The sequence below is a fragment of the Choloepus didactylus genome, chromosome 2, assembly GCF_015220235.1.
Source record: "Choloepus didactylus isolate mChoDid1 chromosome 2, mChoDid1.pri, whole genome shotgun sequence".
Lineage (NCBI taxonomy): Eukaryota > Metazoa > Chordata > Mammalia > Pilosa > Megalonychidae > Choloepus > Choloepus didactylus.
In genome coordinates this window covers 28,752,600-28,775,093 of record NC_051308.1, presented here as the reverse complement: position 1 = coordinate 28,775,093, position 22,494 = coordinate 28,752,600, and the positions used below count along the sequence as shown (strand labels likewise).

Sequence of the window (22,494 nt, the reverse complement as noted above, 5' to 3'; positions counted from 1 at the left end):
AAACCTTTTATCAGGGAAGACAATGCAACTAGGTAATATATAAATATGTTTTACGTAATCCTAACTGGAGATTTGAGAAAAAGTGGTTATGATGACCCATTATTGAGGAGAAAGTACACGAAAGTAGCAAAAGTTGGAGATTTTACTTTTTTCTCACTCTTTAGAAGATTTCTCCTAATAAATTATCTAAAGAAGTTTCTGCTCGTAAATAAGATTGCGGGATGTCATGTAACACGAGGACTTCCTCAGATATTTGGAAGAAGACAGTAATAAAGAAGTAACTTTTTAGAGGATAAGGAGTAGAAAGAGACCTAATGTAGTCAAGCATGATGAGTTTAGTAAATTATTCTCTTGCTTGCATACTCATGGCTTGTACAACATCTTGAATGGAGCAAGAAAAAGATAAAGGAATTTAAATTAGACACTGTTCCAGTTTGCTAATGCTGCTGATATGCAAAACACCAGAAATGGATTGGCTTTATAAAGGGGGTTTATTTGGTTACAATTTTACAGTCTGAAGGCCATAAAAATGTCCAAGCAAGCCATCAGTACAAGGATACCTTCACTGAAGGAAGGCCAATGGCATCCGGAAAACCTCTGTTAGCTCGGAGGGCATGTGGCTGGCGTCTGCTTGCTCCCAGGTTGTGTTTCAAAATGTCGTTCTCCAAAATGTCAGCGTTAGCTTTCAACCGCTATCTTCAAAATGTCTCTCTAAGCTGCAGCAGCATGCTCCTTCTGTCCAAGCTCTTATAGGGATCCAGTGATCTAATTAAGACCCAAGCTGAATGGGTGGGTCACATCTCCATGGAAACAACCCAATCCAAAAGTTCCAACCTAATCAAGACTAAATATGTATGCCCCCACAAGAATGCCTCAAAGAACATGACATTTTGGGGGACATAATACAGCTAAACCAGCACAGACACCAAAGTCTGATATTTTCTGAATTTTTTTGTCTCTTGATATAGAACAAAGGAAGGCAACTCCTCTTTGGTAATTAGATATTAAAGGGAAATCAAGGCAGTCTAACATTACTATTTTTTTTTTTTTTTAAATCCATTTGGTGTGAGATTCATGCCTATATCCAGGGGTTTTCATGGCTCAATGTAATCTTTGTCCAAGTGACTGACTCTTAGTACAGATTGTATTTTATATTTTTATTTTTGATGTTGTAGCATTGGATTTTCAGAGATAAAACTTCAGTGTTCTACTCATATTTTCTTAAGAACAAATTCTGAGAAATTAACAAAGGGCAAGAGTCTCTAAAATATTTAATATTATTAATGTAGGTAATAATGTATGAAAAGGTAATTTGTTGGCACATATTTGTCAAACAGAAATACAAACAAATGTAGAGAAGATACTATTTCAATTAATTTTGTGCCTTGAACACCTGTTAACCTAAATATATTATATTCAGTAATAGCTGATAATATTTTTATACATGTGAGCACACATCTAAATAAGGAAGAAGGAAAATACTTATCCTACCGAGAAAATATGCTTTGTAGCAGGATCTTAAAATTGAAGTTTCAGCTGAGGTCCCAAGATACAAAAAATATGAAATTTCAAGCTAGGTCACCATTATGAAGGAAATAGTTCAAAATCTATTCTCTGACTCAAATGTTCTTATTCACTTGAAGAATATAAAATAGTGGATAAAATGTCAAATACAGGAGATTTGTGAAGAGATTTACTTGAGAAATTGTGGTCATCACCTACTCCTCTCCCAGTGGGGAAGGGGTGGAGGGTGGAGGATATTTCTTTACCTCATGTCAGGGGCTTCCATGGGATCACATGGAAAGCTTGGAATATATTCTGTGCAATGGGGGGACTCTGACTTCCTCCCAGGAAATTGGGAAACAGGCTGCCCAATTGCTTTGGTGGCAAGCCAAGAGGGAGAGAACAGGCTGCAGGACAAAAGATGTGTGACTGTTTCCTGGATAAATGGCTTAGATAAATGGACTGGGTTAAGTACCATGGGAGAGAGAGGAGTGGCCTGGAGCCATGTTGAGTTCCACCAGAGGGTGAGAGTGAGACCCCAATAGAGAGCTGAGGAAACCACAGCTGAGGGATGAACTGGAGTAGCAGATGAAGGAAAAGGTGCCTTGTCCATATTTCAGGGGTTGCAGTTAGAGGAGTCTAGAAGCAGTTCTCCAAAGAGCCCCTGAGAGAGCTAGCCTTATGCACATGCCAGCAGGGAGAGATTCACAGGAGTGCAAAACTGTGAGCTATACAGGGCTCTATGGTTGGTTTAACGCTCTGCTGTTATGGTCTCTAAATTTGTAATTATTTTTCAACAAGGGGTTCCATGTTTTCAATTTACACTGGACCTTGCAGATTATGTAGCTGGTCCTATATGCCAGGCTGAGAGTGCAAAGCCAGTTTAAAATGGTACAAACTTGGGTAAAAGAACTGTTTTGTCCAAGTGGTGGAAGAGAAAAGCAAGACAGATAAATAAAGAAGCTGAACCTGCCTGCTTTTCCTCTTATGGAGTTCCAGCCTAAGGGAAGATTTGAATGTGGGCAGGAAGAAGGTTTAATTCCAAACCAAATTCAGAGTTTTGATTGAAATCTAATTACTGATTTAATTAATTTTTTTAATTATTTAATTATTTTAATAATTTTGATTGAAATCAATTAAATTGAGATGGCATTTGCAATTTAAAGTGGCCCCAGTTCTGTCCAGTTATTAAAGGTTACTAGAAAAATTCTGAGATTGGATTTCATCACATATATATATATATATATAAATATAATTTTTTTTTTTTTAATTAGAGCAGTTGCAGGTTCACAGAAAAATCATGCAGAAAGTACAGAGTTCCCATATATCCCCCCTCACAGGCACACAGTTTTCACTTTTATTAATATTTTGCATTAGTGTGGTATCTTTGTTACAACTGATGAAACATTATTAAAATTACATTATTAACTATAACTCACAATTTACATTAGGGTTCACTCTTTGTGTTGTACAGTTTATGCTTTTTTCCCCCTTTGGTAACTTATACACTACCTAAAAATTCCCACTTTATCCACTTTCAAATACACAATACAGGAGCTCCATCACCATCATCTATTGCCAACACTTTATCATCATCCAAAACAGAAATTCTATAACCATTAATCATTAACTCCCCATTTCCCACTCTTACCTGGCTCCTGGTAGCCTGTATTCTAGTTTCAAACTTTATGAATTTGCATATTCTGCTTATTTCATATAAGTGAGATCATACAACAGTTGTCCTTTTGTGTTTGGCTTATTTCACTCAACATGATGTTTTCAAGGTACATCCATGTTGTAATATGCATCAGAACTTCATTTGTTTTTATGGCTGTATAACATTACATTGTATGTATATACCACATTTTGTTTGTCCATTCATCTGTTGATGGACACTTAAGTTGCTTCGACCTTTGACAATTGTGAATAATGCTGCTATGAACATCAGTGTGAAAATATCTGTTTGAGCCCCTGCTTTCAATTCTTTGGGATATATACCTAGAGTGGGATTGCCAGGTCATATGGTTAATTCTATACTTAACTTTCTGAGGAATCACCAAACTGTTTTCCACAGTAGCTGCACCATTTTACATTTCCACCAACAACTTACAAGTGTTCCTATTTCTCCACATCCTCTCCAATACTTTCTTTTCTGTTTTTTTTTAAATATTAGGCAGTCTAGTGGGTGTGAAATATCTCACTGTGGCTTTGATTTGCATTTCCCTGATGGCTAATGACTTTGAGCATCTTTTTATGTGTTTATGGGCCATTTGTACATCTTTGGAGAAATTTCTATTCAAGTCTTTTGCCCATTTTTTAAACTGGGTTGTTTGTCTTCATGCTGTTGAACTGTAGGATTTCTTTATACAGCCTGGATATTAAACCCTTATCAGATATATGGTTTCCAAATAGTTTCTTCTTCTATTGGGTACACTGTCTTTTTTAAAAAAATTTTTTTAAAAAATTCAGTTTTATTGAGATATATTCACATTCCATACAGTTATCCATGGTGAACAATCAACTGTTCATAGTACCATCATATAGCTATGCATTCATCACCCCAATCCATCCTTGAACATTTTCTTTACATCAGAAAGAATCAGAATAAGAATAAAAAAATAAAAGTAAAAAAGAACAACCAAATCATCCCCCCCCATCTTTCATTTAGGTTTTGTCCCATTTTTCTACTCATCCATCCATACACTGGACAAAGGGAGTACGATCCACAAGGTTTTCACAATCACACTGTCACCTCTTGTAATCTACGTTGTTATACAATTATCTTCAAGAGTCAGGGCCACTGGGTTGGAGTTTGGTAGTTTCAGGTATTTACTTCTAGCTATTCCAGTACATTAAAACCTAAAAAGTGTTATCTATATAGTGTGTAAGAATGTCCATCAGAGTGACCTCTCGACTCCATTTGAAATCTCCCAGCTACTGAAGCTTTATTTTGTCTCATTTCACATCCCCCTTTTGTACATTGTCTTTTTACTTTCTTGATAAAGTCATCTGATGCATAGAAGGTTTTAAGTCCCAGTTATGTTTTTTTTTTCTTTTATTACTTGTGCTTTCGGTGTAGTCCTAAAGAAACCATTGATTAACAAAAGGTCCGGAAGATGTTTCCCTATGTCTTCTTCTAGGAGGTTTACAGTTTTGGTTCTAATTATTTAGGTCTTAAATCCATTCTGAGTTAATTTTTGTATACAGCATGGGGTAGCGGCCCACCTTCATTCTTTTATATATGGGTATCCAGTTCTCCCAGAACCGTTTGTTGAAGATGCTATACTTCTCCACAGACCAATAATCTTTAATGAAATATTACAGATGCAACAATTAAAGAACTTCAGAATGGGTAAGTCAGGTGTAGATTTGAAGCTTTCCAATTGATTCTGAAAGTATGTCTATTATAAAGAGAAATTGTGTTTTAACATGGATCGGGGGATTTTCTGGAACAGGACTGTACCTACATGAGATAACTGAGGAAGGAGTTAATATCCAGGTATGGGTTGGAAATTTCTGTCATTATTTCACTGCTAGCCATTGTGACAGAAAGTCCAATCTCCATAGAGCAGATTCAGAAGAAACTAGAAAATGCACACTCAGGAAGTTAAAATTATATACTAAAATAAGGCTCTGGAACTACAATATATGTGTTTTAGTTTTATTGTATATTATGATTCTTCCACACAGCAAGTAGTAGTAATTTTGTATGTTTATTGCTCCAGAATTAAAACATGAATTCTAGCTTGAGGGCCCACAGCTATTTAATTGTGGCTAGTAACTTTTTGGGACTTGAGTATTTTGAAGCACTAAATATAATGTCAGGAGATTGCTTAAGTTACCAACAGACTCAGCTGTCTAAGAGAGTTAAAATATCAACGAGAATTTTTTTTCATTCATACACTAGTAATGCAGCAGGAAAAAAAATCTGACAATGAAATAAGAGGGAGGTTTCCACAGGCTTTAAATATCCCAGTTTCATGTGGCCCCAGATTAGAGATATATCTGTTCCTCAGGTATTCTAATGTGTACATTAGAATGTGTACACAGGTACTTGACCTACACCTTAAGAAAGACATCTGTGATAAAAAGGAAATTAGAATGGACATCTATAGCAATGGACTCTTCCACTACTTATCCCTGGATTTAAGCTATGCTTTTCTTGGAAAATTGCTCTATTATTATCTAGGATATTCATTGATTACAGCTAGAAACTTAGCATGGTTATTTCAGAAACCGACTGTAGCAGAGACAGGTTGACTGGTCACCAAACCTATTTTCTTTTTCTTCCTGGGCTAGACTTCATTTCTTGGTCTACCTTGTAGTGAGGTGGCTTGTGAGAATTCAAGTCAGTGGAATGAGAATGGAAGTGCTGTTCATAAAACCTTCCATGAGCAATCATCCCTGCTTTTCCTTTTTCTGCCAGCTCGATGTTGTGATGCTGTGTTGAAAAGGTCAGAGCCCTAACATGGAAGAAACTTGGGCCCCTGAATTTTTGCTTAGAGGAGACGTATAATTCAAGACTTCACCTAATGAGAAATACATTTCAATTGTTTTTGTGCCAGTATATATTTTTGTGTTTGTTGTAGCAGCTAGTGTTACCTTAACCCATACATTCACATTCAAGGTAAAGGAATTCTAATTTGCTGACCACTCAGTATGTTTTAGGCACAATCTAATATTGCGCCATATTTAATACTGATAATAACCTGTTGAAGTAATTGTAGTTGCCATCTTACAAATGAGGAAATTAAGGCTTAGAAATGTTAAATAACTTGCTTGAGATGACAGAAGTACTAAATCTGCAAAGAGAGAAGATTTGAACTCAGGTCTGCAAAATTCCAAAGCACATTTATGCTCTTCCCAATAAACCACTTTACATCCCTAGAATAAAATACTGCATAAATTGCATGTACTGCCCAGCCATTTAAAAATTCATTTGCCTATTCATTCATTCCTTCATTATTCAACAAACACTTATTCTTTGTCTGCTTAGTAAAAACAAGACACCTTTTCTATTGAGACAGAGTAGTAGTCATTTAATTTTTGTTATCTGATGTCCTGAAATTCTACCTTTTAGCTTAGGTTACTATGAAGAAATGGCTGAAGTACTAAGAAATATCTCTCAGTATCTAATTTACTCATTGGTAGTTTACTAAATGGAACCTAAATAGTCAAGAAGAGTGAATTTTTTTTTTAATTTTTAATTTTGAAATAAATTCAAAGTTATATGAACAGTTGCAAAAACAATACTAGCCCCATACACAGAATTCCATCATACCCTGACCCCCCCTCCCCCGATAGCTCAGTCCACCAACTTTAACATGCTGTCACATCGCTATTTCTTTCCCTCCCTCCCTCCCTATCTATCATCCATCATCTATTGCTGTCTTCTGAACATATGAGAGTTAGCTGCACACATCCTTGAGCATACACTATAATTCACATATACACTTCCCATGAACAAGAACATTCTTTTATGCAATCCCATTAAGCGCAGCTAAGAAGTACAATAGATTCAACAATGATAGAAAGCTTACATTCTATATTTCCTTTTCCTTATGTCTCAACTGTGTCCCTTTGAGCCACCTGTCTTCTATCCTCCAGTCCCATCCAAGTTCATCCTTAGCATTCAATTGTCATCTAGTTTGACTGCCTTTTTTTTTTTTTTCCAGTTGTGGAAACAGCTTAAATCTTCCCATTCCACCCCCTCCCTAGCCTTTCATTAGTGGGATTAATCACGTTTAGAATGTTGTAATGCTCTTTCCCACCATCCATTACTAGAAATTTCCCTTCACCTCAAACAGCAACCCTACACTCATTTTTTAACTTCCCATTGCCCCTTCCCCCATTTCTCTTAACCCAAACTCTACTTTTCATCTCAATGGTTATATTCTCTGTTAATTTCTTTGTGTTTGCTGTGGGGGTTAAAATTAACCTCTTAAATCCATATCAATCTTGTTTTTCTTTGATACCACCTTCACTTCAATAGGACACATAAACTATGTTCCTATACTCCTTCATTCCGCCACCTTTATATAGTTGTCTAAAATTACATTTTACATTGAGTTCAAAACCACTGATTTGTCCTTAGAGTTTGTGTATTTTATATCATGTAGGAAGTAACTAGTGGAATTACAGTTCAAAAATTATTGACTTCTATTTGTATTCCATTGTGGTTGGAGAATGTGCTTTCAGTATATTCAATGTTTTTTTTTTTTTTTTAAATTTCTTGAGGCTTGTTTTATGTCCCAGCTTACGGTCCCTTCTGGAGAAAGATCTGTGATCACTAGAGAAAAGTGAGTGTCCTGGTGATTTGAGATGTAAGGTACTATGTATGTCTGTTAAAATTCTCTATATCTCTTTCTCCTTTCCCTGTCTCTCCGCCAGCAGGGCTCTCCTCAGAATCTGAAGTAGGGCAGGTGTTTCATTGGCAAAATCTCTCAGCATTTGTTTGTCTGTGAAAAATTTAAGCTCTCCCTCAAATTTGAAGGAGAGTTTTGCTGGATAAAATATTCTTGGTTGGAAATTTTTCTCTCTCAGACTTTTTTTTTTCTTTTCTCTCTTTTTCTTTTTTTTTTTTTATTAAATTCAGTTTTATTGAAATACATTCACACACCATACAATCATCCATGATATACAATCCACTGTCCACAGTATGATAACATAGTTATGCGTTCATCACCACAATCTATCTCTGAACATTCTCCTTACATCAGAAAGAACCAGAACAAGAATAAAAAATAAAAGTGAAAAAAAACACCCAAATAATCCCCCCATCCCACCGCATTTGTCCTTTAGTTTTTATCCCCATTCCTCCACTCATCCATACACTAGATAAAGGGGGTGTGATCCACAAGGACTTCACAATCACACTGTCACCCCTTGTAATCTACATTATTATATAATTGTCTTCAGGAGTCCAGACTGCTGGGTTGGAGTTTGGTAGTTTCAGGTATTTACTTCTAGCTATTCCAATACATTAAAGCCTAAGAGGTGTTATCTATATAGTGCATAAGATTGTCCACCAGAGTGACCTCTCGACTCCATTTGGAATCTCTCAGCCACTGAAACTATTTCGTCTCATTTTGCATCCTCCTTTTGGTCAAGAAGATACTCTCAGTCCCACGATGCTGGGTCCACATTCATCTCTGGGAGTCATACTCTGCATTGCCAGGGAGATTTACACCCCTGGGAGTTGGGTCCCACGTAGGGGGGAGGGCAGCGAGTTCACCTGTCAAGATGGCTCAGTTAGAGAGTCTCTCTCAGACTTTTAAATATGTCATTCCACTGCCTTCTCGCCTCCATGGTGGCCACTGAGTAGTCACTACTTAGTCTTATGTTGTTTCCTTTGTATGTGGTGAATTGCTTTTCTCTTGCTGCTTTCAGAACTTGCTCCTTCTCTTCAGTATTTGACAGTCTGATCAGAATATGTCTTGGAGTGGGTTTATTTGGATTTATTCTATTTGGAGTTTGCTGGGCATTTATGCTTTGTGTATTTATATTGTGTAGAAGGTTGGGGAAGTTTTCCCCAACAATTTCTTTGAATACTCTTTCTAGACCTTTATCCTTCTCTTTCCCTTCTGGGACACCAATAAGTCTTAAGTTTGGATATTTTATTTTATCTATCGTATCCCTGAGATCCATTTAGATTTTTTTATTTTTTTCTCCATTCTTTCTTTTGTTCTTTCATTTTCTGTTCTGTGGGCTTCTAGGACACTGAGATGTTGTGCAGCTTCCTATAGTCTTGTATTGTGAATATCCAGAGTCTTTTTAATTTGGCCAACAGTTTCTTTTATTTCCATAAGATTTTCTATTTTTTTATTTACTCTTGCAATGTCTTCTTTATGCTCTCCGAGGGTCTTCTTTATGTCATTTATATCCTGGGCCATGGTCTTTTTGATGTCCTTTAAACCCTTTGCCATGTTTTCGTTCCTTGATTGTAGTTCTTTGATTAATTTTGCAAGATATAGTGTATCTTCCAATATTTTGATTTGTGTGTTTGGACTTGGATTCTCCATATCTTCTGGTTTTATCATATGTGTTAAGTTTTTCTGTTGTTTTTGGCCTCTTGGCATTTGTTTTGTTTGATAAGGTTCTTTCAAGTTGTAAAGAAAAAGGGATATCAATCTAATTTTTCAGGAACACAGTTTGGTGACATACACTTTTTCTAACTAACCAGCAGGTGGCGTCTGTGAGTCACCTATATCCCTCAAGTCAGTTCTCAACCTTGTTCCTGCGTTGTGTGGGGAAATGATTCTTGTGGGTTCAGTTGGAGAACTCAGTTTGGGTGTGTCGCTGGAGCTGTCTGCCCTGAATGTGGGGCGTGTGTTCAGGTAGCCAGGGAGGAGGGGTAGTTCTAATGCTCAAATCCCCCAGGATCCCGGAGATTCAAGGCCACCACAAGAGTCTAAGCCTTCATTTCAGTTCAGCCCCAGACCCTCTCTCTCGCTGATCCATAAACCACTGGACTTGGCATAGCATCCCTGGGTTCTCTGAGAGGATCCCCCCTCCCAGCCACGCTCCTCCAGGAGCTCAGCCGAGGGAATGCTGTGCTACATCACCAGTGTGTGCCGTCCCTCAAGGGAAGCCCCAGGCCGCCGGGCCGTGCGGCAGCGCACTCCCCGCCCGAAGCAAAAATGGCCGAACAGGGCGTCTCAGCACCCCCCTCCTCGCACAGTTCCTCCTTCCCAGCTCTGGGACAACTGGCGGGACTCTGGGCTGTGGGCACGGCCCGGGCAGGAGTTTATTCAGCCCTCCGGGGGACCAGCTTTGAGCCGCGGGGTTTCTTTCTGCTTCCGGCTCTCCCCTCTGTTCCCCCGAACCCAAGGGTATCTGCTGCGGGCTATCTTCCCAGCCAGACACCGAGAGGCCGGCCCAGCCCCCTCTTGCTGTGTTTCACTGTGTGGTTCCCACAATTGCTGCTGGAGCCGCTCCTTTTTTTTTTTTTAAAAAAAAATAGCCAGCTGGTCTCCAAACGCTGAACCCTGGCTTCCCCAGCCCGCTGCGCTTGTTTCAGAATGCCGACTCCCGGTTTCACCAAGTATGCGGCCCCTCTGGAGCTAGGAGCCCTCGTCCAGCTGGCGCATCGCTGTAACCGGTATTCTAGGTCACTTTCTGGTTTTTAGCTAGTGTTTTTCATGGAGGCGTTTTTTTTCGCCCTGTCTCAGCTAGCCGTCATCTTAGTTTCTCCAATATTTTTCTTAAAATGCATAAATACTACTACTGAGAAATGTTAACTTTCAAAATACCTGGCTTAATAAAGAACGAGGGCTTTCTCTGGAGTTTAAAAGGGACATTGTTGTGGATGAACAATGCAAGACCTGCTACTCCACATATTATTGGGATATGATGAGAATGAAGAGGAGATGCATGGTGTGGATTACTATCATGCCACAATTGGTAGATTCTGCCAAATTTCTAATGGCACAGTCTAACAGAAAGAAAATGCCATTTAAATAACTAATAGTAAAATGAGCTGACATACTTCATTATGGGAATTTATGAAAATAGTCTTATAGAGGTGCAAAATAGAGCAGAAGTAAAAGTTTACATTTTTAAAATGAAGCCCAGAATACAGAATCTACTGTAGCATATGCAATACTTATATAAGATGGTTCAATCCATTTAAGATTTAATAGACCAGGAGAAATATTTTGATGTAGTATGGCTCCTAAGATAAATTTAGTTCTCACAAATATTTTGATGTTAAAATTGGAGACAAATTGTTGAGGTATCTAATAATTCTGAATACCACAACTCTCAGAGTTATGACTTAAAAGAGCATTGGAAACACTCTTTCTAGTGTTAGTTTTATAAAGGACTATGTTCTTTAAGAAAAAAGTGGGTTGGGTTACTATAGAATAAAAGTCTGGCCCATTTTTGTATTTCACAGTAAGAAACCTGTAACTGAAGCATTATGCCAGTAGTCTGATAAGTGTTGGAATCAATTATCTATATTTTATATACAGGTAAATGGAATAGAATTTGGACACAGTCTATACTTGTTAATAAGTTCATGGTTTGCTGGGAAACATGGGGACATAGGAAAGGCAGCAATCAAGGAGTTTACTTTTAGATGGATTGTGCTTAAGATGGCCAGCTCTGTTCTAGAATGGTCAGGGAACCAAGAGTGTCCCTTAGAGACAGAGGAAATTGACTTTTTCTTAAGAGAAAAGATATGGATGTATATGTACAAATACAACTCACTATATAAATACCAGGGGACATAGTAAAAAAAAAAAAATGACTACCATTACAGCATTGTCATTCCAGTATTGCAGAAAGTTATCTTTTGACCTCGATAATGAGTTGAAGGACATGTCAGGAAGGGCATGTCAGGAGGAGGAAGTGGCATCTTCTACAGAAAAAAGGCAAAGGCATGAAGAAGAAATTTGCACTGGAAGAACATAACAGGTATACCAACAAGGGAAATAATATGGGTTTTTGCCAGGTGTGCCTCGGAAAAAGCAAACTTCTTTTTATAACTTTCCGGAGTGTGATGTATTGTAAAGCATTGCCATTTCGCAAAAAAGTGTCTCTTGCAAATATTCTCAGGAACCAAGAACTTCAAAAGAAATCAAGAAACGTTATCATCTTCGTAGTGAATGTAATAAATCATGGTGTCCCCAATGCCCATGAAAACTATTATCCCTATAAAGGGTGTAATTTGTTAAAGAGGGAATCACGAACCCACTGCAACCTGTATACCATGTGTGGTTATAAATGCTTACAGGGACAGCCGTGGGTTGCTCTTAAGAAGTGTTCTGGGATTGCACTGGGAGAGACGAGGTTGGTTTTGTGTTTAGTAATGATCAGGAGCCCCTCACCACAGGTCCAGAGAGGTGAGGTACGTTCTCGCCTTGCTCCAAGTTCTCTCAAAGGTTACTTCTTCACTGAGTACCGCCACCTCGGGGGCTTCTAGGTGCTTGCCCTCTGGCGCCGGGCTCGATCTTCCCGACCAGCCGCTGTGATCCGGAGATACCCTTTTTGGCCGCTTGTGCATCTGCAGCGAGGGCGGGTGGGTGCGTCGAGGAAGGCAGTGGGCTACTCACTGGGAAAGCTGCCGGGAGGAAAACCGTAGTTCTTTGGCCTCGGGTGCCCGCCAAGGGCCACGAGGGCGCCGGGGAAACCCAGAACTTCCCGCCCGGGAACGACTGCCTCCACTCGCGGCTCTGGCTGTCTAGGGACTGGGGGGAGGGTGTTCTCGCGAGAGAAGGAGAGTGGGCGCTGGGCGGCGCGGGTTTGAGGGGTGCAGGCGGGGGAGCCTGAGGACAAGGGCCTGGCGGGGAGGGGAGCACAGGCGGCGGGCAAGGCTGGGGATGCGGGGAAGCCGCTCCCGCCTGTCGCCGAGAGCCAGGCCTTGACGTCAGGAGTTTTCCTCAAAGTCAACAACAAGCCCCGCGGCGGCGGCGAGAACCGAGCGGCAACTGCGGCCCTGGGAGGGAGGGAGGAGGGGGCGGGGAAGAGACGACGGGGTCCCCCTGATGAGGCGCGGCCAGAGAGAGGAGGCCGCAGACCCTAGACCCGCGCCGGGCGCGCCCGGGAGCCCAGAGCCTCCACACCCCCCCCCGCCGCCTTGCCGACGTGACCCGGTCCCTGCCCGAGCGCTGTTTTATGGTGATGAATTGAATTTGTAGCCGATATCCGATTCCCATGTAGAGTCTCCGCCCCCTCCTCCCCCCGCCGCCGCCCTCCCTCCTCTTTCCCCCTCCCGCCGCTGCCGCCGCCGCCGCCGCCGCCTCCTCCCGCTCCAGCTTCGCGGCCCGGCCGGGCCGGTTCCCTCCCTTCCTCCTTCTCCCCTGCAGCTCTTCGCTTGTCCACCCGCCGGCCGCACCGGGCTCTAGGGGGGCTAGAGGCTCTGTGGGGTGGGGGGAGGACAGGAGGGGAGGAGGAGGGAGGGGGGACCCCCGAGTCGCCCCCTCTCCTCCCCCCGCCCCCCCGGCTCCATCCTCCGCCGCCGCCCGAGCAGCTGCGGGGCCGCCGCCGCCGCCTTTGCAGGTAACAGCCACCGCCCCCTACTCTCTTTCCCTTCCTGGCATCTCCTCCACTCCCTCCGGGCCCTTGGCCCGGGTCCTCCCTCTTTGCCTCCCTCAGGCGAGGGGTGGCTGCGGGGTGGGGTGAGGCGGGGGCGTCTGGGTGGTGATAACCCAGGAGGTGGGCGTGGGCGTTCAGGGGCGTGGGCGGGGGCTAGGTCAATGGAGGCTTTGGGGTGTGTGTGGGGAGGCCGAGGGATGTCCGGTGCGGATGACACTGACAGCCGCTTACTTTCCGGGGAAAGCTGGGGGGCGTCAGTGCGCGGGGACCCGGGGGGAGGGGTGTTCCCGGCCTAGCGGTACAGTCCGTGTCTGTGCTGCCCTGGCCCGGGAGCCTCTAGTCTCTGCGCAACTCTCGGTAGCTCCCCTCGCCTCTCCCCGCCCCGGCCGCGCGGCATGGGGAGGGGGCGTTTGACTCGACTGCGGGTGGCGGCAAGGTTATATAACGCGTGGAGCGCCCTGTATCTGTGTTTGGGTTGGGGGGAGGGGGCTGTCTGCCGCGCTCCCTGGCGCTGGGGCTGTCTGCGTGTGGGGTGGGGTGAAGGCAAGGATGCAAGAGTCCCCCCCGGGTCTCCTTCCTCCCCCACCCTCCTCCACCCAACTCCGCTGCCGGCGCACAGGAAAAGACGGCGGCACTGGTGGGGTGGGGGCTGTGTGTGGGAGGTGGGTAACGTGCTTGTCTGTGTTTTTAATAGTAGTGGGGTTTTGATCCGCCTGGGAGTTGTGTGCTAAGAATAGAAATGTGCGGAAGATGCTGGGTTTGGCTGATCCAGTGATGCTGTCGCTACTGGCGGCGGCGGCGGCGGCTCAGGCTGCAAGTAAACAAACCAGCTTCTTCCTCGTCTACCTCCTTCTGCGCATAGGTCTGCATCAGCCATGATGCTGGTGGGGCCCTAAAGAGCCCCAAGTTGAAGCCTAGCTGGTTGCTGTGTTCGCCCTGACGCCTAGGCAGAGTTACCCCTCATTTGGGATTTCTTGGGAACCTAAGTTAGGCTGGAGATAATGACTCTCTTTAGGGTCTGGTTTTCAAATACCGGTACTTACTGTTTATCTTCTGAAAGCAGAGGAGATTCTTATGCATTGTCAAGGTTGGATGTTGACATTTTCTACATCAAAATGATGTTATGAAAATAAAATCCTCATTTTACTAGTGTGGTATTTTGATTGAAAGCCCAGTAGCTTGTAATTGATAAAGTTTCCAAATAGAAATTCAGCAATTAAACCTTTTTATCTGTAGCGATTGATTACACTTTGGATTTAGTCATCTTGAAGCTAAGGGATATAAAATAATGACTTTTTAAAGTTAATACATTGGTAATTGTCTATCAATTGAGACATGCTTCCATATTTGGTAAAGCATGGGTAAGATATCTTCTAGTAGGATGTAAATGAATAGACAGTTGTCTAGTGGACAATTTTGGTGGCAACTCATTAGATTAGGTTATATATTCAATTAATATCAAAAAGGTGGATAAATTAATATTTGTAGATTTATGTTAGAATGTTTTTATCAAAATGTCTATGACTTATCAGTCATAGATTACTAGTTTTCCAAGGCATATAACTGAATACACAATTATATGCAAGATATGTATCAGAACTATAGATTTTTTCTTTCCTCAGTACATAATCTTAAGTAATCTTGACATTGAAAGTTTACAAAGTCAGTTACATTTAAAGATAAGCTCTTTATATTTTTTTCTTACTGGAATTGACCTCAATATTTTTGATTGGCTTGACCTTATTTTAAAATGAGAGAGGACATTTATCATTTGAAGGCAACAAACATTGGAATTTAGATGAATGTAGGATTTTAGTTTTCAGTTTCAGTTTGTATTGTGGATTTGCAGTAGTATATTTTCTTAAAGTATTTAAAAATATTTGATGTAATTCTGTGAAAATATTTATGAAATTTGTCTCTATTCATTTGTCTCCTACACTTAGCCTTTCATTAAGGATTACTTTACTGAGTTGTTTTCCATCTTAAAGATACCTTAAGTTTTAATTTAACAATCTTGACATTGTCCCTTTGTTCATGTTATGTACATATCAGAGTTTTTAAGAGTTCCGCTTTGGACTTTTTTTTTATTTTTGTTTTATAATTTTATAGCTGAAATATTTTAATTAAGACTTCATTCCTTCATTCAGCAAATACTTGAATGTGAACTTCTGTGTTAAGGGCTGGTTTGAATAAAAATTTTTAATATTTATATTTCATTCAGAAGATCACTACCATTAGAAAGAATTTGCTTTCACGAATCATTGCAAATCTAAATAAATATGTTTGGTTAAACTTATGGGACACATATGCTTAGCATAGAGACTTTTGCAAAGTAGGGACTTAATAAGGATTTAAAAAAAAATCTAACCTTTGATTTATACAGAAGAGAATTTTTCATTCTCAAAAAACTTCAGTGGAAATTTCCAACTGTTTAGGTTTCTTTAAAAAGAGGAACCTGTTTTACGAATTGATTTTGTGGAAGTTTAGAGTTTACTTAAAGTTTGCATACTTACGTGAAAAGCTAGCTATATTTTCTTTTGTTCCAGAATTCACTTTTGGGAAGATAATGCAATTATTGTTAACAGTGTGTTAGTTGGAGTTTTAGCATGATTTGATAGGATCTGGTCTTTATAGTGTAATTAAGTTTCAAGCATTAAAAAATAAAGTGCCTAATTTAAAAACTATTTGGATTTGAATAGCATAAAATGCAAGAAGAGAAAAACCAATTTGTTTTAACCTATCAGTTTTGTAATTTGACTTGCATTTTTATTTTTTTAAGTTAATGTAAATTAATGCACGTAATTAATATTTGTAGATTTATGTTAGAATGTTTAAATCATATAAAATTGCTGTGTTCTTAACTCCAGGTTCCAGGGTGTGCATTAATATTCTAAGTCCTGGTCCCTGTAAGTCATATGGAGATAGCCCTGAATCATATGATATTAACTTAAATATTTTATCATGGTCTTTTATGTGGGATAGGACTAGATTCAGTTTAGAGTTAATGCTAGCCAGTACCTGGTGGGCACTTGTTATGTGCTAGGGACTGTCTTATATGTGTTTTACATGTGTTAATTCATTTAATCTTACCAACAACCCCTGTAACCCTTGTTAGACTTTTAATGTGATTTTCACATGAGAAAAATGCTTACTCTGGCATTATAAAAATCTGTTTCATTTTAACTTTCCTAATTTTGAACAATTTTTATTTTAGTAATTTTCCTAACTTGTGTGTACCTGTTGTTAAAGTTCACAGTGACGATGCTAAATTCGAATAAACTAGTACTTATTAATTTCCCCAGAATTAAATTAATAGAGTAAGGAAGTTGTCTTGATATTATTGACTGATCCATCAACATTCTTTTTCATTTCAGTTGTTTCAAATGCCAAAAGAAAAGACTCAGATATTTACATATTTTGTAGCACCACAGTATTTCATCAAGTTAAATCTTCAAATAATAGTTCGTATATAAATTAATATGTACTTCTTGACCTGTAGATTTGTTTTTCAGTTCAGTTTCTTTTCAATTCCCTGTTTATATTTACTTCCATCCACAGATGTTTTACATTTCTAAATGGATAGATTTTGCTAGCATTAAGAGTTGGAAAAGTAAAAAGATTTACTAGAAGATCCCCCTCTCCCTATATTAAGTAAGAAAGTCTCTCACTGTGTTTGGGGGTCTAGGGAATGAGAGGAGGAATATAATATTTTGCCAGTATCAGTTTTTAGCCCAAATTTTGTCCAAGTTAAATTGCTTTTTCAATGTTTTATTTTCCTAATTATATATTAACTTTTTGAGGATAGGAACTATTTATAATCATGAAACTGCTACCTACAATGCTATGTATACATGAAGTAGATAATAGATTTTAACTTGTAGAATCATAAATATTAGCTCTGGAAGAGCTACTGGGCTATTTAGAGTTCATTTAATTTTGTAATCAGGATTTTTATGGACAAGGAAGCTGAGGCACAGAACATTAAAGTGACCTTATACATCCTTACTCAGGTGGGCAGAGTTGGGAACGAGGACCCAAGTTTCTTGCCTGTCCATTGCTCTTTCTATTGCACCATTTGTAATGGACTTTGTCGTAGGATTCCATACCTGTTGGTTTAGCTGTCAGTTTAATCAGAGGTAAAGTCTATTAAACTGATTCTTTGGCATTTAATGGACTATATACCAACTGTATTTTGCGTGCGTGTGTGGATTGTTTTTTTTTTCAGTTTATAATCAGGGAGATCACCAAAGCACATTTTTGAAGGATTTTTACATGCTTGTGGGAAAAATATGGCTAACTGTACAACCGATTTTCTTTTAGTAGCAGCTCTCTACCTGTCCATGTTGTTAATGAATGCCTTCACACTGAGACAGCCACACCTTACATGAGAAATGTAGTGGATAATTTCTTAGTAGCATGTTCAGTAGTTTAGATGAATTGGAATGACATAAGCATTTTCCTAATTGTTTCAAATTAGGAAATTAAATATATCACCCAATACAAGTTGCTTTCATATTTAATTAATAACAGACATATAGGGTGAAATGGCATGCAAATGCTTCAGAGAAGAGGGGAAAAATGCCTTTTTTTTGCACATATATTTTAAAATTTATAAAGTTGATTTTTAAGAACTTACCTGGCAATTTGGAAAAACTGATATAATGTGTGAAAGTTAGAAATTTTCTCCTGTGCTTATTCCGTTATTTTTCCATAGTGTGAAACTCAGTGAAGATAATTATTGAATGGGTTTTAAGAAAATCCTGTAAAGTGTATTGTTTTACTCTGAGGAGAGGAAAGGTATCCCAAATATGTAGTTTGTGTGGCTCACTTCCTTATATGATATACTTTAACCAGATAACTCTTAAATGGCACAGACTGGTTTAGAATCATTTAAAGGGCAGAATAAGTTGCCTTGAATTTCCCTTCCACTTGCATATTTTACCTCTCCTACAGACCCTTTTAAAAGGTTGATAGGGCCCTATCCATTTATCATGGCATATATTGGTTTTACCTCTTTCTTAAAATCAGTAAATGCTTTATGAATTATGTTATGGTTACCCTTGACCATCATTTGTGTTTTAGTGTTCTGTTGTATTTGGACATTAGTTGTCCTTCATTAATTCAATTTGGCTAGCATTTTGAAAGTACATACTAAATTGTGGTACATTGAAAGTATATTCTACATAATAATTACAGTCAGAGTTTGTAGTTTAGAGAAAGTTGTAGTGTAGAATTGTTTTGGGGCTTTTAACTTAGAATTTGAAGTATAGGAAATTATTATGAATTTTTTTTTTGTATAAAGGAGAATTGCTGGGGTACATTTTAATTTGATGTCAGCCTACTTTTAGTCTTCTGTTATAATTTTATTTGTGGTGCCATAGTTATATTTAACTTTTAATTTATTTGAAAACATTGTGCTTTATGGGAGTTTTGAAAACAAATTTTGATGCAAAAAACTTTTAGAATTACTTGGAAATATTAACTTCATACTTTTGAGAGTTTATAACTTATTATTGGGTAGAAAGCATACCAAACTAATAGAAGAACAGACTTGTAGGTAGTCACTGTGCCCCTAACTTGGTATGGTAGCTGTGGGGAAAAAAATGTCATCCCTGTGGATAACAGTTTTCTTAGTGTCAAAATTGTGTATGCAATAGCTGTAGCACAGATTTGTTTTTAGACTCAAATTAGGTGATATATATGGAAGCACTTTGATAAATTAGTATAGGTTTGGAAAATATTTTTAAAAATATCTTGTTTTGCTGTGTTGCTGTGTACTCAACTGTAGTCCCTGTAACAGATGAGACATTCAGTAAGTGTTTGACTGACTAGACGTAAATTGTGTATTACACATTTTAAGTAAATGATGTTTTTAGAAGATGTTTGAAGAAATTTATTTGCTTAAAATTTGAATGGTTGGTTGCCATAAGTAAACAAATATCTTTTTAAAGTTCTTAAGTATCGTTTTTCCTCCTATAATGGATGATTTTGGGCAATATTGATGTTTGTCTTGTTTTGTTTGAGAGTTGAAACTTGATCTCAACTCAAAAGGAGTAAAAAATGTGTAGAAAAAAAGATAATTTTAACGTATTCTAGTTCTTGCAATGAGTGGAGATCTGTAGGAAACATACTTTAATGAATAGAAAATATTTATTATATTTTATATGAATTATTTACATACAGGTTCTTCCATAATGCTTAGGTTCAGTTTTGTTTTAAAGATGGTTTAATACCACTATTCTCTCTGTGACTTATAAGTTTGGTTAACCTATTCTTTTTTACTTGTCTAAAGCTGCATTTCATACCTTCATTCAACCATTCATTCACTTATTCCACATTTGTTGGGCTAGGCACCTCTTATGTGCCAGGCACTGTCATATTGTTTGCCTAAGTTATAATGTGATTGAAGTAAAAGAAAATATTTTGTAAATTGCAAAATGACATTCAAGGGTAATTATTATTGTCATCAAATTCTCAAATAGTTCTGAATGAAGGTACCTTTAGTGTAACTGCTTTGTGTATCTTCTGAGTTGAATTTGCCAGGATTTTTGTGTGAAACTTTTTATAAATTTGGGAAAATTAGATTATCCAGCAAGGGAGTATTTAACATAATAGGCTTCAAAGGCAAAAAACCCCAAATATTTTCTCATTGAATAGTACACATTTGTAGAAGTAGTTAGGGAAGTGAAGTTTGCTCTACCCCAGGAAACAAATCAGAAACCTAACATCTAACTCTTCATTTTGCAGATGAGTGTTTTTAGTATTGTGGAAGACTGAGTGGGAGATTGTAGATGACTTGGTGCAAGAATATTGCCATTGTAAGAAAGTAAAATCAAAGAACATGGTTTATTGCTTAAGAGTCAATAGCATTACTTTTATATACATAAGAAAGCATTTATTTCTAGCCTATTGATCATAATTCCTGGGTCGTATACCTTTGGAATCTTTCGTGTTACAATCAGAGACTGCATCATATCGTTTTAGCCAAAAGAAACACAGGCGCTATTTTTAAAGCCGAAAATTGTGATTATGGGTGGAATTTGGTAACATTTTAAGATGCAAATGAATAAAGGCATCACTATAATGAGTGGTATCACTGGCCCTGATGAAGATAGCAAATCTCATCCTATTGATTAAACATAACATTTTAACAATTTAATATTAAATATATTAATTATGTATGTTTTAGGGGCAATTTCATTTTAACGCAAAAATTCATTGATTTTGAGTTGATCTGGATATTTCAGTATATTATGTTGTACCGAAGAAGCAATGTGAATGGTAAGAGCGTTGGCTTGGTTCTTTTTTTTAATGTAATTTTATTGAGATATAATCACATGACATACAGTCATTCAAAATGTACAATCAGTTGTTCACAGTATCATCATATAGTTGTGCTTTCATCACCACACTCAAACTTTGAACATTTTCATTACTCCAAAAAATAAAATGAAAATTGAAATAAAAAGAATATCCAAAACATCCCATTCCCCTCCTCCCTCCATTGTTCATTTACTTTTTTTAATATAGTTTAATTGAGATATATTCACACTCCCTATAGTCATCCACAGTGTACAATCACTTATTCACAGCACCATCATATGGTTGTGCATTCATCACCAGAATCAGTTTTTGGACTTTTTCCTTACTACAAAGTAAAAATAAAAGTAAAAAAGAACACCTAAATCTTTCCATCTCCTCCATCCCACCTATTCTTCATCTAATTTTTGTCCCCATTTTTCCACTCATCTGTCCACATATTGATAAAGGGAGTGCGAGCCACAAGGTTTTCACAGTCACACAGTAACACTATGCAGTCTGTATAGTTACACAGTCGTCTTCAAGAATCAAAGTCACTGGATTGCAGTTTGACAGCTTCAGGTATTTCCCTCTAGCCATTCCAACACACTAAAGACTGATATCTATACAGCGCATAGGAGTACCCTCCAGAGTGACGTCTCAACTCCATTTGAAATCTCTCAGCCTCTGGAACCCTACTTTACTTCATCTCTCTTCCCCCTTTTGGTCAAGAAGATCATCTCAATCCCACAGTGCTAGGTCCAGGCTCATCTCTGGGAGTCATTTCCTGACATCACCGGGGGATTCACACCCCTGGGAGTTATGTCCCATATAGCGGGGAGGGTAGTGAGGTCACTTGCCGAGTGGGCTTAGAGGGGGAGGGGCCACATCTGAGTAACAAAGAGGTTCTCTGGGGGGACTTCTAGGTACATTTATAAGTGGGCTTTGGCTTAGTGCTGTAGTCTTGGTTCTTTTACTGAAAATTTTTTTTCTCCTTGTTTCTAACAGTGAAATGGGTCTTGTCTTGAATTATGTTGCCATATCCCATGAAATTTTCCCAAAGTGTGTTCCTTTGGATATCAGTAGATATTACTAAAGAAAAAAGAAGGAGGGACCTGTGTGTTCAAATGAGTTTAGGATATACTGGGATAAATAAGGTTATGTGTATTTCTTTATTTCAGAACCTTTAATATGCCAATAGTGACGTTTCACAAGGAGGATTTGGTTTATAGGAGTATCCAAGATTATTTGACCACAGAATTTTTTTTCTTTTTTCATTTCTTTCTTTTTCTTCTTTTAACCCCAGAATTTCTGTAATGTAATATTCTAACTGACATATTTTGGGAAAATAATACCCGGATTTTAATCTCCCCCTTTTACAGCAGCAGACCCCAATGATCTTGAGGAAAGTCTTGACTCTACTTACAGATAGTTTTCTTAGCCCCTTGCCATGCCAGAGGGGTCGTCTTCTATCTAGGCACACAGCCTTGTCAGGGGTTCTTAAGAGGATGTTAGTCTTGTCTCCAGTTTAGCTGACTGCTAAATGATTAGGGTCTGCAATTAATTTGCAATTGAGAAAGAGTGCCAGTCTAGTTCAGTATTCACCAGGGATTCTAACCTTGAATTTACTGCTGTGCGCTGTTCATCAAAACCTGA

At 38.8% G+C, this 22,494-nt stretch overlaps 1 protein-coding gene across 2 annotated transcripts in view; it reads left to right on the top strand.

The window, feature by feature from the left end:
• Positions 1 to 13,235: 13,235 nt before the first annotated feature.
• The window catches only part of AKT3 (AKT serine/threonine kinase 3), a 413,894-nt gene continuing 404,635 nt past the window's right edge, over positions 13,236 to 22,494 (top strand). For both annotated transcript variants that reach the window (XM_037822276.1, XM_037822269.1), the window contains exon 1: positions 13,236 to 13,503. The gene's annotated coding sequence lies outside the window, so the exon portion shown is untranslated. The remainder of the gene's footprint in view (positions 13,504 to 22,494) is intronic.